This window comes from Humulus lupulus, chromosome 2 (genome assembly GCF_963169125.1).
Source record: "Humulus lupulus chromosome 2, drHumLupu1.1, whole genome shotgun sequence".
In the NCBI taxonomy this organism is placed as follows: Eukaryota; Viridiplantae; Streptophyta; class Magnoliopsida; order Rosales; family Cannabaceae; genus Humulus; species Humulus lupulus.
In genome coordinates, this window is record NC_084794.1 from 85,540,539 (window position 1) to 85,558,301 (window position 17,763).

At 42.1% G+C, this 17,763-nt stretch overlaps 1 long non-coding RNA gene across 1 annotated transcript; it reads left to right on the plus strand.

Moving 5' to 3' along the window:
• Positions 1 to 1,473: 1,473 nt before the first annotated feature.
• Positions 1,474 to 16,775, plus strand: LOC133816156 (uncharacterized). The gene is made up of 4 exons (XR_009885039.1): positions 1,474 to 1,582; positions 1,669 to 1,829; positions 16,231 to 16,332; positions 16,545 to 16,775. It is a non-coding gene; the product is annotated as an uncharacterized LOC133816156 (long non-coding RNA).
• The last annotated feature ends 988 nt before the right edge of the window (positions 16,776 to 17,763 follow it).

Genomic DNA, 17,763 nt, shown 5'->3' on the forward strand with positions numbered 1-17,763 from the left:
TAATTTGTTTATAAATTTCATTTCTTGATTTTGATTTAAGACAAGCTCTCTACTATGGTTAATTTGAAATTGGGTTCAACATACATATTGATTTGATTGGATTTTCTGTTGATTGTTTGAAGGTTTTCTCCAATAACATGGGGAGGAAAGGTTTTCTCCCACCAGAGTTCTTAAAGAAAGGTTCGGGAAGCTCTTTGCTTGTTTATGTAGATGCACTCTTATCATTACTTTATGTATCTTTGTTTATGTTTTACCTTTTAAACTTGCAGTGGCAAAGTCTGGCATTGTGGATAAGCTTATTCCATGAATTCTATGTTGAAATATTGGTTTAGGTGTTTGTGTTTATTACACCAGTTTTGTTTCTAGACTAACACTTTTACTTTGCTCGTACTTTTTCACAGGATAGAGTGCAAAATTTTCAATTTACAAATGAGATTAAAACAAAAACAAATTTCTAAATCTTTTCTTTGTGTCCTTAAATTTCAGTCAATATGAAACTGATATGAAGAAGCAAGCACCTCTACAAAGTTGACAAGGTTTATACATGACACGCTTCAAGGTACCATTGTATATTAGTTTGAGCTGTTCTGTGCTCATAGTTTAAAATTTTTGGTTCTTTGACAGATTAATTTTGCGGAAAAAGGTTGGAAGGAAAGATACTATGCTGAAAAATTCGAGGCTGAAACTGAGGATGATCTTGAGAAGGTTCGGAGAGATGTGGTAAGAGAAGTTGGTTATGCTCTACGAAGTTGGTTAGCATCCATACATCTGATATATTTACTTGACTTGACTCTTTACAAAGCAAAGGGTGACTAACATACTCGATAGGTAATAATTTTTTTAATGTATAAGGAAATATTATGTGATGCCTATATTCTTATGTGTCTGTACGTGTATATGAACTTTATATTTGGTTCTTAAGCGTCTTATGTGCTATTTTTGAATCTTTGATAACAAATATTGTATCAAGTTTTGGTTGTAGTATTCAAATGCTGTGATGTTATTCTTTTCTAGGATTTACCTTTTGATCTTTTTGAACCATACATATGTTTATACATATATTTGGTTGTCAATTATGATTATAACTGTATTAATATGTATATTTTTTTATTTGAAGAATCAATCATGGTTGGGTTCCCTTATCAACACTATAGTTGGAAATTTGAAACTCCCAATTTCAAATATTCATATCAGATACGAGGACAGTGAAAGGTGTGTAATAGCAAGTTAAATTTTATATTTTGGAATCTTAACATTCTTATTTTCTGTCTGAATTTTAATTTCCTATTCTCTAGCAATCCTTGTCACCCATTTGCAGCAGGTGTGACCTTGGAGAAACTCTTAGCTTCCTTCTGAGTGGGTCCAGGTAGAATCAATATTTAGTTTATTCTTGCAGTTACATATGTTGAGGGCATGTTCAAACTATGAAACTTTGATCATTTATTTGCTTCAGGTTTTTAGATATGGCACTAAAGAAGGCAAACCTGCTGATAGAATTGTCAAACAGCACACTTATATTCTGGAACCAATTACAGGAAATGCAAAGTATATTCTGGATGATGTCATTCTCTGTTTATCAAAGGTTTAATTTCATAATTCAACTGTGATTGGATACTTGGAGGCATGTTTTGATTGGCCTTGAAAATTTTTAGTATCTTGTTGTTGCAGGATGGATACAAGGATATGTTAAAACTAGCTGATAACTTTTCTGCCTTTAATCAACGCTTAAAATATGTGCATTTTCATCCACATGTTTCCGTGAAATCTGATCCTCGTTCTTGGTGGAAGTATGCTTATAGAGCTGTATCTGACAAAGTGAAGAAGGGAAGGTAACTTCTTTACGACATGGCTTTGTGTATAATGCAAGATATATTTATATAGAATTAGTCCAAATTGTTAACTCAACGTAGCAGTTAATAGGAACTTTAATTACATTGTTTGGTATTGTTAAGTAGTACATACTACCTTATTGTATATCAACTTAACCTTTTAGATTATTTAATGCTGTTTTTGTATCTGTTGACGCCGTTTTTCGTCAACAGTGAAAGAAGAGCACGTAAACAATAACTAATAATGGCCGATTAAAATATGACAATACAAAACACGATTTTTACGTGGTTCAGCAGTTAAATCTGCCTAGTCCACGAGTCTTTGTTATTAAACTCAAGATTATCTCTGAAAATTCTTTAAGCAAGAATTCTTCAGAGTTTTCTCTCAAGATTCAGAAATTCGGTCCTTTACAATGGTGCATGACCTCTCTATTTATAGAGAAGGTTGCAGAATACTATCCCACATATTTTGGGTAGTTACTCTTTTTGTGTAAATAAATTAAATGGCTTTAAATGCCTGTAATCCGATATAAAAGGAAACGTCCCCTGAAGACCAGGGGGCGTATAACTAATCAAATAATATCCCACGATTTTAGGGGATTTATAGTAATAAATGTAGACTACGTCTCTTATGGACAACACTTGTAGATGTTCAAGGTTATTATCATATATCTCTAAGGCCTTATTCTCCCAGGTCTCTCATCAACGTTCGAGCTAATGACATCTCCCGAGGTCACATGGCTTTCGAGATCGTATGTGCGTCAGGCTCGGAACCCCTGATCCGAGGTCATCCCTGAGGATAGATGCGTCTCGGGAGCTACCCTTCGAGATCGTGAACATTTCGAGGTCGTCTCAATCTTGCAGGCTCGATATTTAATCCTGGAGCATACTTCGAACTCTACGAGTTCATTTGCTGCGAATCCAGCTTTCGAGGTCACATTTAACATGGCTCGAAATCTGGGTATAACATCTTGCCCCCTCAAAAGTATTTGTTCGAATCCTAAGAGAAGGAAACTTTTGAACTACTTTCTTCGGGAACCGGACCGTCATACACTTGAAAATGGACACGCGTCAGTTGGGTATTGCTCACTTATGGTACTTGAGTACCTTGGAAACCTGCCCACGATCATTCATCTGCCACATTTTCTGTACCATCTTATCAGTAATCCCCATCCGTTGGATCTTGCAAGGATTTTATTCAACGCCCCAGATTAATCCCCTTTTTCCATCTATATACATAAGACCCCATTCATCATCTTCTTTTTTATTTTCGTTCATCAGAAGCAAGAAAAAGAGCAAAACCAGAGACTATCCCTGAGGATTTCTTGCTTGTGCATGTTTTCTCAACCGAAGAAACAGAGGACCACCAGTTTGTTCGAGACCGTGAGCTCATATCTGCATCCTCTCCTTCAGTCAACGATTTCTCTGCAATCGCCATTATTGTGTAAGTGTGCAATTTTTATCTTCCCTTGTGCCAGTTTTTGTCCATAGTGTTCTTGTTATGTCTTTGAAGGTACTAGTTTTCTTAGCACAATACGTTAGGGAATTTTTATCCGATAGGCTCTTTTGTTTTTTTTTTAGATTTCCTTACTGAGTTTACATCACTGGTTCATACCCAGTTTTGGTGTTTGAGCAAGATTTCTATTTTCTGGGTTTTAAAATTTTAAGAGACGTTTCTTGTACACCAAGATTTCGGGTAGAAAACCTTGGCTTTGACAAATGAACGAAACCCAAGGTTGCCTTTTCTGGTTATCCACCACTCTTTTTCCCCTGATTTTCAGGATTTTCAAAAAATTGTCTACTCTCCTCCCTTTCTCGTGGAACGCACGTCCTTAATAAGGGTCTTAACATCGAGCTTATTTTGTTACTAAACTCCGAGCTCGTCCTATCGAGCTCGTAATTCTTGCATGCATGGCCCTCACCATTTTTTCTTTCTTGCTAGATGTCACAGAATCTGGAAAGATGGTGGGGGTCGTTGCTGACAATCCCTTACGAGCCAAAAACCCCGAGCCCGGAATCATTGTTCGCTCGGAATCAACGACGGATTCGGGAGTACGAGCTTGCGCGCGAGCAGGAGGATATTCGAGCTCATTATCGCCGCCAAATAGACGAGGTCATAGAGAAGAAGAGGAGAATTCTCCGGGAGGCCCTTTATCCAGAGTCCAACTCAGGGCCTAGGCCGATCCCCCTCGACCCCGCATTAAAGGTCACTGTCGCGTACAGTCCAGGAGAACTTCAATTTTCTCTGATGGGGGAGCCTTCTTCCTCACAGCCGAGGAAAGAAATGTTCGAGGCCGAGCACTATTGGAGCTCGGTTACCTCGACTAGTCAAATAACTGACATCCTGACCCTCCATGGCCTCAGCTTGTCAGGTTCTTTGAAGTGTCGAGCTCCGGCCGACCACGAACGAAGCTGTTTCGCCCCTGGGGACCGTGACACCAAGCTGAGATACGCGGCATGGAGCCAGGAACACATGAAGGCGGGGGCACTGTTGCCTTTGAAGTCTTTTTTCAAGGACTTCATGGATTTTGTTGGGTTGGCTCCGTTCCAGCTCAACACCAATTCGTACAGGGTGCTGTCTGCCCTGAGGTTGCTATACCACGAGCTGGAGTGGGAAGGGCCTTCGCCTCAGGAGATTTTATATCTCTTTTGTCTGAAAAGCAACCCCTCCCGAGCTCGGGGAGGAGATGGATTTTATTATCTTTCAAGCTATCCCAAAGAGAAAAAGGTCTTTGAAGATCTCCCCAATCATCCACCTGATTTCAAAAAAGCCTTCTTCTGGACAGACGGCCTGTCCCCGTCTCGATACTTCTCGTTCAGGCGGATTCGTAAGTATTCCAGTTTTCTTTATCTCTGTGCTCGGGATTTTAGCTGTTAGATCCGTACTTAGTTGAAATGTGTCTTGCTTTTCAGCCAATTTTCAGCGTCCCACTCCTGACGAGACAATGAAGGGGCATAGAGAGACCCTGCTCCAACTCCCTCATGGCAGGAGGTCTCTCTTGTATCTTTTACATGAGGACAAGCTCCGAGCTTTCAGACTTTTGGGAGAGGGCCAGTCCACCTCTGACTGGTCCAATAAAAAGTATGAACATTGGGAGCAGGTGCCTTTGCCCACAGGCGTCCTCCCTCCAAGGAGAGAGGCGAGGCCCCCACTTCCAGTCCGTAGCAGGAGTCCGCCATCGGGGAACGAGGCCAATGACGAAGCCTCGAGCCCAGATTCGGATGAAGGTAAAGCCCTCCATACCTCGAGAATGTGGTCCCCCACCTTACTAAAGCATAATCCCAATAGGTTAGTTTCATGCCCGCATGATAGATACCACTTCTACATATGGAATTAGGTAGACGACTGTGTTCATAGATTTGATAGTGGGCTCGGGAAGTATGACACCATGTATACTTCGGACGAGGTGTGGAACGGGATAGCTGTCCAATACGGGACCAACGATTATAGGGACCTTTCGAGGTTGACACCCACCTATAGGGAAGGTACTCCCCCCGCCTCTTCTGAAGATAGGGGAATTTCATGGTCCCCGAGCTCTAGTTCGAGGGAGAGTTCCAGTTAGGTCTTTTCTTTACTTGGTTTTTTTTTTCTTTTATTTTCCAAGCTTATTATCATTATGTCTAACTCCGATTGGAACTGTGCAGGTGCCATGGACTCCGACCTCGACAATATCATCGAGAGTGGTGGCGCCAAAAGGAGCAAGCGTCCCAGGGCACCATCTCGAAAGGTGGATCGGCCCACCAAAGTTCCCAAAAGGACCGAGAAGACACCTCCTCCCCCAGCTCCTCTTGTTACCAGCTCCATCACGGCGCCGTCTTCGCATGTCAGTGTCGCAACTGTGGCATCGACTTCGCAGGTCGATGCCTCTAACACGACCAAGCCCCAACTTCCTGTAGTGGTTCGATCGACACTTGGTCCACCTTCTAGAAAGCCTTCTACTTCTCGAGCTCAGAAGCTGTCAGTTTCTACCCACATGGATACATATGTGGTTGACAATGCCGCTGGGTCCCATGGGTCTACGCTGGTCTCAGATGTTATGTCCCGAATCAGCCAGAGCTTTGGCAGTCTCGAAGCTCCCCAATGGCAATTCTTGAATGATACCCAAGACTGCACTGTCCTCTATGAGAAGAGTATCGAGCTCGCTGCCGCGGTAAGTGTCCTTCTACAGTCCTACTTCTTGGTTATAATCACACTGACCTGGAGCTAATGATGATTTTTTCCTTTGTCAGTCTCTTTCCTTTACTGCCCAGCTCAACTATAAGTTGAACAACGAGATCCACTCGAGCAAGTCTCATGCTCAGGAGGCGAAGGATCTCCACCTCAAAGCAAGCGATGATCTGAAGGCAGCAAATGCAAAGCTTGATGCAGGAGCTAAGGAGCTTGAGGGCATGACCACCGAGCTCGGGAAGTTGAAAGCTAAGCTCGAGGAGCTTGAGAAGGAGAATGCCGAGCTCGCAGATCTTAAGAAGGAGATCACTCGGCTCCAGGAGACCAACAAGAAACTCGAAGAGGAAAAGGCCGCCACCTTTGATATTATGGAGGATGAAAAAGCTCGTCTCCTTGCTGAGTACAGAGAGAAGAAGGACCAGGCGGTTGACTCGGCCATGTACCGAATGTGGGCCAACAATGAAGACCTGGATACCAGCTTCTTAGGTCCTCACGAGGCGACACTTCTTGACAGGTGGAATGCTCGGCTTGAGGCGGAAGAGGCTGCTCGTGAGGCCGTTTCGGAGGGAGTCCAGGAGGATAGTCATGATATTCGTCCTGGAGGGTCCGGTGCTACTGATGCTGAGAAGGCCCAAGAGACTCCTCCTTCTTAAATCTGGTCACGGGGAAATCATTTATTGGGGCTGCGTCCCCTTATTTTTGTAATTATTTTAATTTATGCCCACGGGGCTGATACAATTTCTTTTATTATTGACCTATATATGCTTAACATTTCTCAGCTCGAAATATTTTGCACATTTTATATGAATGAGTTGTTTATGTTTATTTCTTCACACAAACATAGTTTGGATATAGGCTCGAAACTCGATGCATTCATGCATAGTTTGTTCGAATTATCCGCTTCCGACCTCGTTATTCATCAAAGTCGGATATTACTTTAACCATGAACCCAAAAGTACTTATATGGTATGTAACGTGAATGGTTTGGTTATATCTTTTTTGCTTAGTCACTTTTCCTCGTCCTCGGTCTTTACTCCAAGGTTAAGAGTTCAAAACTATTTTTCTTTAAGATATTCCAGCCTCGATCTCGACTTATCTCGAAGTAGGTTTAGGTTCCTACTTATCGTCGATTAATTTTTTGGCTGGTTTGTTCCAAACCTATTAAGTTTGCACATCTGGTTAAATCTAAGCGTTATTATCTTTTGATAATCTGGTTTTGTCCGAACTATCTAAGCTCGCGTATCTGGTTACATCCAAATACTTTATGTTTTTGTTAATTCGGTTATGTCCAAACTATCTAAGCTCGCGTACCCGGTTATGTCCAAATACTTCGTGTTTTTGATAATTCGGTTATGTCCGAACTATCTAAGCTCGCGTACCTAGTTAAATCCAAATACTTCATGTTTTTTATAATTCGGTTATGTCCGAACTATCTAAGCTCGCTTACCTGGTTATATCCAAATACTTCATGTTTTTGATAATTCGGTTATGTCCGAACTATCTAAGCTCGCGTACCTAGTTATATCCAAATACTTCATGTTTTTGATAATTCGGTTATGTCCGAACTATCTAAGCTCGCGTATCTGGTTATATGCAAATACTTATGTATTTTTATTTTTTAAGCTGATGGTATATATACCAATGATGCCCCCTTAATATCCTATGAGTGTGACCATAGGTTATTAAATTAAGAGAGATTGCAAAAATAAAAAGAGATAATATATTGAACGAAATAGATCTTTATTTGATGGAATTCAAAAGCAAACAAACTAATACAGATAGAAATTCATGGTTACAGGCAACACTTTTCCTACACTACTGGTAGTAAGGTCTAAGGTGTTCGCCATTCCATGCTCGCGGTACCAGGCTCCCGTCCAATCTCGCAAGTTTGTACACACCGGGACGGATGACTGACTCTATCTGGTACGGTCCTTCCCAATTCGGCCCGAGCACTCCAGCTGCTGGATCTTGTGTTGCCAAAAATACGCATCTCAACACCAGATCTCCCATTCCGAACTTTCGATCTCGAACCCTCTTGTTGAAATACCTGGTAGTTCGCTGCTGGTAAGCAGCGTTTCTCAGCTGAGCCTCTTCTCTCTTTTCTTCAATCAAGTCTAAGGTTTCCTCGAGCTGAGTGTGGTTTGAACTTTGATCATAAATCTGGGTTCGGATCGTTGGGATTTCGACCTCGATGGGCAACATTGCCTCGCAGCCGTATGCTAGAGAGAACGGGGTATGCCCTGTTGATGTTCGAGCTGTGGTCCTATATCCCCAAAGGACTTGGGGCAATTCTTCGGGCCACCGTCCCTTCGCTTCCTCCAACTTTTTCTTCAGAGAACTTTTGAGAGTTTTGTTCACCGCCTCGACCTGGCCATTCGCTTGAGGGTGAGCTACTGACGAAAAACTCTTTATTATGCCGTTCTTTTCACAAAAGTTGGTGAACAAGTCACAATCGAACTGGGTTCTGTTGTCGGATACGATCTTCCTTGGTACCCCATATCGGCACACGATGCTTTTTACCACAAAATCAAGGATCTTTTTTGAAGTTATAGTTGCCAATGGTTCAGCTTCCGTCCACTTTGTGAAGTAATCCACGGTGACTACAACATATTTTACTCCGCCTTTGCCAGTCGGGAGAGAGCCTATGAGGTCGATGCCCCATACCGCGAAAGGCCATGGGGAAGTCATCATGGTCAGCTCGGATGGTGGAGCTTGGGGTATCGTGGCGAATCTCTGGCATTTGTCGCATTTCTTCACGTACTCGAAAGAATCTGTTTTGATGGTTGGCCAGAAATATCCTTGGCGTATGATCTTCTTGGACAGGATATGCCCCCCGGTGTGGTCTCCGCAGAACCCTTCATGAATTTCTTTAATGATTTTCTTAGCTTCGGGAGGGGTTACGCACCTAAGTAATGGCATGGAATATCCCCTTCGGTATAGCTTTCCATCCAAAATTGTGTAACGGGGAAGTTGATACATCAACTTTCGAGCCTGGTTCCGATCTTTTGGAAGGACTCCGTTTTCGAGATAATCAACTATTGGGGTCATCCAGGTTGGCTCTGTTTCGATCATACACACATCTTCCTCTTCTGGCTCGTTAATGCTAGGTGCTGATAGGTGTTCTATGGGTACAACATTTAGTTCTTCATTTTCGGTGGATGTGGCGAATCGAGCTAAGGCATCTGCATTCGAGTTCTGCTCGCGGGGAACCTGTTCGATTGTATAGAATTCGAAACACTCTAACGCGGATTTTGCCTTCTCCAAATAAGCTGCCATTCTCGTGCCACGAGCCTGGTATTCTCCCAAGATTTGATTAACCACGAGCTGGGAGTCACTGTAGCAATGTATAGCTCTTGCTTTGAGCTCCTTTGCTATACGAAGTCCCGCGAGTAAAGCCTCGTATTCGGCCTCATTATTCAATGCTTTGAAGCCAAATCTTAAGGCAGAATGAAATCTGCTCCCTGCGGGGGTAACCAAAATGACCCCTGCCCCCGCTCCATTTTCATTTGATGAGCCGTCGACGTACAGTTTCCACAGCTCGTGGGCCGTGGTTATTACCTCGTCGTCAGCTATACCAGTACATTCCACTATAAAGTCTGCCAATGCCTGTGCCTTAATGGTCGTTCTTGGGTGGTAGGTGATCTCGAACTGTCCGAGCTCAACAACCCATTTAAGAAGTCGACCTGAAGCTTCTGGTTTAGACAAGACTTGCCTAAGTGGTTGATCAGTCAGCACATGGATGGGATGCGCCTGAAAGTAGGGGCAGAGTTTACAAGATGAATGAATTAAACTGAGCGCGAGTTTCTCCATCAATGGGTATCTTGACTCTGCCCCTAGTAATCTTTTACTGATGTAGTAAACGGGTCTTTGCACCTTCTCTTCTTCTCGAACGAGCACTGCGCTTATCGCGTGTTCGGTGGTTGAAAGGTATAGGTACAGTACTTCTCCCGTTTCAGGTTTTGACAGGATGGGTGGTTCCGCAAGGTGCTTTTTGAGCTCCTGAAAGGCCAGCTCGCATTCCTCCGTCCATTCAAACTTCTTACCTCCTCTCAATAAGTTGAAAAATGGAAGACCACGATCCGTAGATTTCGAGATGAATCTGCTTAGGGCTGCCATCCTGCCAGTCAAACTTTGGACATCTTTGTGCCTTCGAGGTGAGGGTATGTCAATCAGGGCCTTAATCTTGTCAGAGTTAGCCTCGATTCCACGAGAGTTCACAATAAAGCCCAGAAATTTTCCTGAAGATACCCCAAAAGTGCACTTCTGAGGATTTAGCTTCATGTTATACTTTCGGAGCACGCCGATGCACTCTTCGAGGTCATCAACATGGTTTTTGTTGAGTTGAGACTTAACAAGCATGTCATCAACATAAACCTCCATGTTGTTCCCTATTTGTTCTGAAAACATCATGTTTACGAGCCGCTGGTATGTGGCCCCAGCATTCTTGAGCCCGAATGGCATGACATTATAGCAGTATAGCCCCTTATCCGTTATAAAGCTCGTATGTTCTTGGTCGGGGGCATGCATGGGAATCTGGTTGTATCCAGAATAGGCATCCATGAACGACATCAGACCGTGCCCCGCCGTGGCATCCACGAGCTGGTCAATCCTTGGTAACGGAAAACAGTCTTTTGGGCAAGCTTTGTTGAGATCTGTAGTCAATACAGGTTCGCCACGTCCCATTGGGCTTTGGGACCAACACCGGATTGACAACCCAGTCAGGGTAAAAGGCATCCCTAATGAATCGGTTTGCCTTTAACCTGTCAACCTCCTCCTTTAGTGCTTTCTTTCTGTCTTTGTCCAGCTGTCTTCGCTTTTGTTGCTTCGGGGGGAAGCTTTTGTCTATGTTCAGTGTGTGGCTTGCTATATTCGGGCTTATCCCCACCATGTCTGAGTGTGACCATGCGAAGACATCCTGGTTTTTCTTCAAAAAGCAAATTAATTGCTATTTTGTCTCATCTTGGAGGTGTTTTCCGATCTTCACCTTCTTCGAGGGATCAGCTTCCTCGAGCTGAATTTCTTCGAGCTCCTCTAAAGGTTCGAGGTCAACTTTCTCCTTAATCCTTGGATCAATCTCTTCGTCAATCTCTAAGACCGTTCCATCTTTGTTTTTTATGATGACGAGTGCTTGTGCGCTCGTCTGTTTCTTTCCCCTCAAGGAGATGTTGTAGCATTCCCTCCCTGCTAATTGGTCTCCTTTCAATGTCCCGACTCCGCTGGGGGTCGGGAACTTAAGGGCCAGATGCCTCACTGATGATACTGCCCCAGCCCGACCAGGGTGGGTCTCCCGAGCAGTACATTGTAGGCCGATGGTAAGTCTACTACCACGAACTCCATTATCTTGGTTGCCGAGACTAGGTAGTCTCCCAAGGTTACGGGGAGCTCGATGGATCCCATGCAGGCGGTTCCTTCTCCTGAAAAGCAGTACAAAGTAGTTGCACATGCTTTCAGGTCGCGAAGGGAGAGTCCCATCTTCTCGAGGGTTGCTTTATAAAGGATGTTGACTGAGCTCCCATTATCTATGAGAACTCGGTGGACCCTTTTATTGGCCAGCTGAAGAGTAATGACCAACGGATCATGGTGAGGAAACTGGACATGGGATGCGTCTTCCTCAGTGAAGGTTATTGGTTGTGTCTCAATCCTCTGGCTTTTTGGAGCCCTAGGTTCGGTTTCATAAGGAGACCCGTCCCCAGTCTTCAGCTCGTTAACATATCTCTTTTGGGCATTCCTACCCACCCCTGCAAGATGAGGCCCTCCCAAGATGGTTATTACATCCTCTCCATCTATCGGCAGGGGCCTATCTTCTTCCCGAGCTCGGGCATTATTGTTTTGTGCCACCGGAGGCGCGGCTATTCTCTGGCTCGCGGCCGCCTGACTAGTACTCTGGTTTTTGACATATTGCCGGAAGTAACCTCTCGAGATCAATCCTTCGATCTCGTCCTTCAGTTGTCGACATTCATCGGTTGTATGCCTGATGTCTCTGTGAAATCGGCAGTACTTACTGGAGTCCCTCTTGGATTTTTAATTTCTCATCGGGTCCGGACGCCTAAAGGGGACCTGGTTTTCATTAGCCAGGTATATGTTCTCCCGAGACTCGTTGAGCTCGGTGTATACTCTATACACGGAGAAATACCTCTCCTCTTTCTTTTTCTTTCCTCCCTCTGCTTCGGGGTTACTTCCTTCGTTCTTTTTCCTCTTGGAGGGATTTTCCGCGACAGGCTTTGGAGCTGCTGGGTCCGCCGAGGTTGAGGCAGAGTTGACGTTTATCGTTGTAGTTTCGGGCTGGGAAGTCGCATTGAGCGTCAACCTCGCTTCCTCTACATTGACAAACCTCTGCGCTCGTCTGTTAAACTCGGTTATGGACCTTACTGGTTTTCTTTGCATGTCGTCCCAAAGGGCACTTCCCGGCATTACGCCAGCTCGGACAGCCATTAGGTGCCCACTGTCATCCACGTCCCGAGCTCGAGCGACTTCCAGATTAAACCTTGTTAAATAACTTTTTAGTGTTTCGCCCGGCTGTTGTTGGATGTTAGTTAAGGTTGATGCCACTGGTCTGACCCCCATCATTGCTCTGAACTGCTTCTTAAAGTCTTTAGACAACTGCTCCCAAGAAGTTATTGAGTGTCTCTTATATTTTTCGAACCAACTTTTGGCAGGTCCTGTCAATGATGCTGGAAACAACATGCATCTGAGCTCGTAACCCACGTTACTGGCTCTCATTATGGTGTTGAACGTGCTCAGGTGACTACAGGGGTCAGTCTTCCCTTCGAATGTTGGGACGTGAGGGATCCGAAACCCTTGAGGAAATGGAGTATTGGAAATATGGGGAGCAAACGGCTCGAGCTCCTCGTCAGAGTCCTCATATCGACCATTTTCTCATTCATTCTTCAAAAGCCTAAAGGCTTTTTCAAGCTGATCGATTCTTTCTTGGACTGGGTCCGTAAGAGGTACTTTCTGGAATTGATTGTCATTGATCGTGATTCCAGGCTCGCGTCTCCGCAAGGGATCTCTACGTCTATTCAAGCGGTCCCTCAGGTCCGGATTTATTGGGTCACCATTACCCCGACTCTAATTCAGGTGATCTCGCAGGTCGGGACAATTTCTGCGGCTTCCAGTATTCTTACGACCTCGGTCATGCTTACTGACCGACCTGGTATCTCCGGAATCATCACTGGTAAAACTCGTTGCTTGGTTATTTCGTGATGGATTCTTCCCACGTCGCCTCGTCTCCGCCGTGCGAGACCAAGATGTTTGACTTTTTTCAGATGGGGCGCCTCTCCGCTCCTGGAAAACCTCCCCGTTTCCTTGTCTTCCTCCCGCACGCCCTTCGCCCTGATCTCGAATGGGTTAAGCGTTCCTACGGGGGGGCGAAGGATATCTTATGGGTGATGGAGGGAACCGTATAGACGACGGTGGCTGCCACCCATGTCGCGGCCTAGACGGTCCAGAATTTGCCCGAGATGGGTCGGTCACATTTGGTGCGCTCCCAGGTATCTGAGTCCGAGCCTCTGTAGGGGTTCGGTTATTCTCAGTTCCTGCAGGTACCTCCACAGGCGGGTTAGCCGGGGCCTGAGCCCGAGTACTCCTCTGGGGCCTAGGTGGAGCGGATGACTCTGCTGGTGCCGGAGGTTGAGCTGGCCTCCTTGTGGCAGCATCTTTTCGTGGACGCCCACGTGGTCTACAGGGAGGAACGTGCACGTCCCTTGGAGGAGGGACTTGGTTTTCGCGCGGAGGCGGGGGCTGAGCTACTTGCGCCTCTGCGGCTATCCTTGCCAATCCCTCATTCTGTTTATTGGCCTCTGCCAACTGCTGCTTCAATTGCCGGTTTTCAAGTTCCACAATGGGAACATATCGCTCAGGATTGTAATACATATCCTCATCCCTTGGTGGGGCAGGTGGTTCCCGGGAATCGGAAGATCCACTTCTTTCTTCAACATCTGGGTTTTCCATTGGCTGTTTCCCAGGACGTCTTGGATAATTCTCTTCAGGTGTGTTCTGATTGTTAGTGGCCATGACTTTTTCAGGGATGAATGCTTAAGGCTCTCAATGAAAGCACCAAACTGTTGACGCCGTTTTTCGTCAACAGTGAAAGAAGAGCACGTAAACAATAACTAATAATGGTCAATTAAAATATGACAATACAAAACACGATTTTTACGTGGTTCAGCAGTTAAATCTGCCTAGTCCACGAGTCTTTGTTATTAAACTCAAGATTATCTCTGAAAATTCTTTAAGCAAGAATTCTTCAGAGTTTTCTCTCAAGATTCAGAAATTTGGTCCTTTACAATGGTGCATGACCTCTCTATTTATAGAGAAGGTTGCAGAATACTATCCCACATATTTTGGGTAGTTACTCTTTTTGTGTAAATAAATTAAATGGCTTTAAATGCCTGTAATCCGATATAAAAGGAAACGTCCCCTGAAGACCAGGGGCGTATAACTAATCAAATAATATCCCACGATTTTAGGGGATTTATAGTAATAAATGTAGACTACGTCTCTTATGGACAACACTTGTAGATGTTCAAGGTTATTATCATATATCTCTAAGGCCTTATTCTCCCAGGTCTCTCATCAACGTTCGAGCTAATGACATCTCCCGAGGTCACATGGCTTTCGAGATCGTACGCGCGTCAGGCTCGGAACCCCTAATCCGAGGTCATCCCTGAGGATAGATGCATCTCGGGAGCTACCCTTCGAGATTGTGAACATTTCGAGGTCGTCTCAATCTTGCAGGCTCGATATTTAATCCTGGAGCATACTTCGAACTCTACGAGTTCATTTGCTGCGAATCCAGCTTTCGAGGTCACATTTAACATGGCTCGAAATCTGGGTATACAGTATCTATGCAATCAAGATATTTCTATTGGCATGTATTGCTTATATTGTATATATTTTATTAGCTATAATAGTACTTATTAATTAGCTTGACAATTTTTTTTGCTGCTGAAATTAGCTTGACTTAGCATGGCTTGAAATTTGTATTTTTGTTTAAAGGTGCATGAAACTTTCTTAATTATGTTCTCATATGTGTGGTGCCACTAACACTCTGTTTTGGTTATTGATTATAAGCCCTGTTTATTTTATAAAAAAATATGCACATTCTTGTTGATTAAGATTCTAGGTGCTATATATGGAGGTTTTACTTAGCTCTCTTTCATAGATAAAAGAGTCAAAGTTCCAGAGTATTGTTAACATATTGGATTTATTGCATTGCATTTTAATCATGATTTTTTGTAGTTTTTGTGCTGTAAAGACTGTTATTTCTCTGTTCTTCATCAATTAAATTGATTAGTATATTTTCACTGTTAGTTGGAAGATATGCAGCTATTGTTGACATGAACCAGGTTTTAACTAGAATTAGCCTAACATGATCTACATTTCTGGATAGCATGCACACATATCATGTATTTACAATTAGACAGAGACACTTAGAGAGATTTGAATGAGTCATGTGTCAGAGCTTGGTTCTATTCTAGGTTAGTTTCTTCAAAGTCTTTGTTGCTGATTTTTGTCTATTTCCAGCCTTCATTGCTGAGTTTTTTTGGGGGGCAATGTTTTCTAAAGACAAAACAGAGTATTACATCGTATTTTCCGGTTTACATTACTGGAATTTTTTTTGGCCATTATTTCCATTCCTTCATAGCCATTAAGTCTGATTTTACCTTTCACAATGTCTGAAACAACCGTGACAAGTGATTGCTTATATTGAATTGTGTCACCCTCTTTAACGGTAAATTGGCCATAATAATATATCATTATATTTTTAGCACACCATGTCACTATGTTAGGTACCTTTTGGCATATTTTAGGCAAGTATCCAAGACTGGGTCTTGTAAGTCAACATACCTCTATAATTTTTTAGGCTAATGAGTTCTTATGAATATTGTTGACTGTTTTTAATAATAGATAATATTTTAATTGTTTCATCTTTCTTTTGTCCAAGTAATCTATAGTGATTACTTTCTTTTTTAATAGTTTAGGGTATTTCTTTTTTTAATACTTTCTTTTGTCAAACATCTTACTTGCCTAGATGTCACATTAAGTATTATTTATTTCTTTAATTATTTTTATTGTTACACTAAATAAAGAGAAGTTAAGTTTTCAGTTTTATAGAAACATTTACTTTTGCCCTTTGGCTACTGAAGTAATATGATAATTTGCAAACCTATTTTTTTTTCTCTATGGGATACTAAATTGTAGAAAATGACAGCTTAACTGTCTATTTTGCAGATTGATGTAGGCATTGGATCTTCATCATTTGCAAGAGGTGTCATTGACCTTGTCTTGGGATATGTCACAAGCGTGGTGATTGACCTGGCTATTTCGATAGAGGTTTGTGTCTTGATACTAAGGGATATGTTTTCTGTTTATCAACTAGCATTTCGTCATTTTGTGAACTTGTATAATTATTAATATTAATATTTATGTGCATAAATAGCTTTATACTTTATAGCTTTTATGGCTTTCATCATTACAAAGAAATTCTTTGGAGCAATGTGCATATATAGCCTTATACTTTCGTCATTTTTTTTTACAATGTGCAGGTATATTGAGATGATTTCTTTGGAGCAATTCTTGACAACATTTGTAGTTGATGCCTTTAGAATGGAAGAATGTATTTCACTAATTTTTGTATACATTTCTTGTTTTGTATTTAGTGATAAAGGAATCTGAATTGGGCATAAATTATGTTGTAATATGATTTCTTAAGCTTAGACTAGTAGACTAAATATTGTAATTACATTTGAGTAATTAATAAAAATCTATTTATGTTACCTTATTTGGCTTCAACTTTCATATTTGTTTTCCTAGTTTTGTGTAAGTAAAAAAAGATTATGTTTCTCTAAGCTAATATAACACATGTGTTATACTAAAGTGTAGTATAACACAAATAATGTGTTATACTAAAGTGTAGTATAACACAAAATATGTGTTATACTAAAGTGTAGTATAACACAAAAAAAGTGTTATACTAAAGTGTAGTATAACACAAATTTATAAGTATTGAAATGTGTTATATAATCGACTATAAATAACATAATTAAACACTTATCTATTTATTAAAATAACACAGAAATTGTGTTATCGTTGACAGTATAATAACACATCTGTATAACAATGATAAAGTGTTATGTAAAGTATCCTGACCTACGATAACATAGTCGGTCTTAACACATCAAAAAGTGTTATGGTATGTTTTGATAACACATTTTTGGTGTTATTAAAAGCATTTTTTCTTGTAGTGATTATTGCCTCCCGGCCCCCTAATATGGGCACTAAGCCCCATTTGGAAATTTGGGATGTTACAACTATCCCCTCCTTATAGGAATTTTGTCCTTGAAATTTTACCTAAACAGCTCAGGGTACTAGTCCCGCATGGTTAATTCTAGGGGTGTTCATAAAACCGCCCACACCGCACAAACCGCCTACACCGCACCACAATTTGCGGTTTAGAACCCTTCGCGGTGCGGTTGCGGTTTGTATTTTTTCCAAACCGCACGGTGCGGTGCGGTGCGGTTTCTGATTTTAAATTTTATAAATGCGGTTCAAACCACACCACACCACATCATTATATATACTAACTTTTTATATTATTTTTTTCAATTTGACTACATTTAAAGTTATTGCATAAATATTTATTTGGTATAATATACTATACACATTATCTACAAAAAATATATAATGTTTCATAGGATGCTAACACATATTCTATTTGAATCTAAATATATTCATCCTTAACTAAAAAAATATTTACTTTTATAT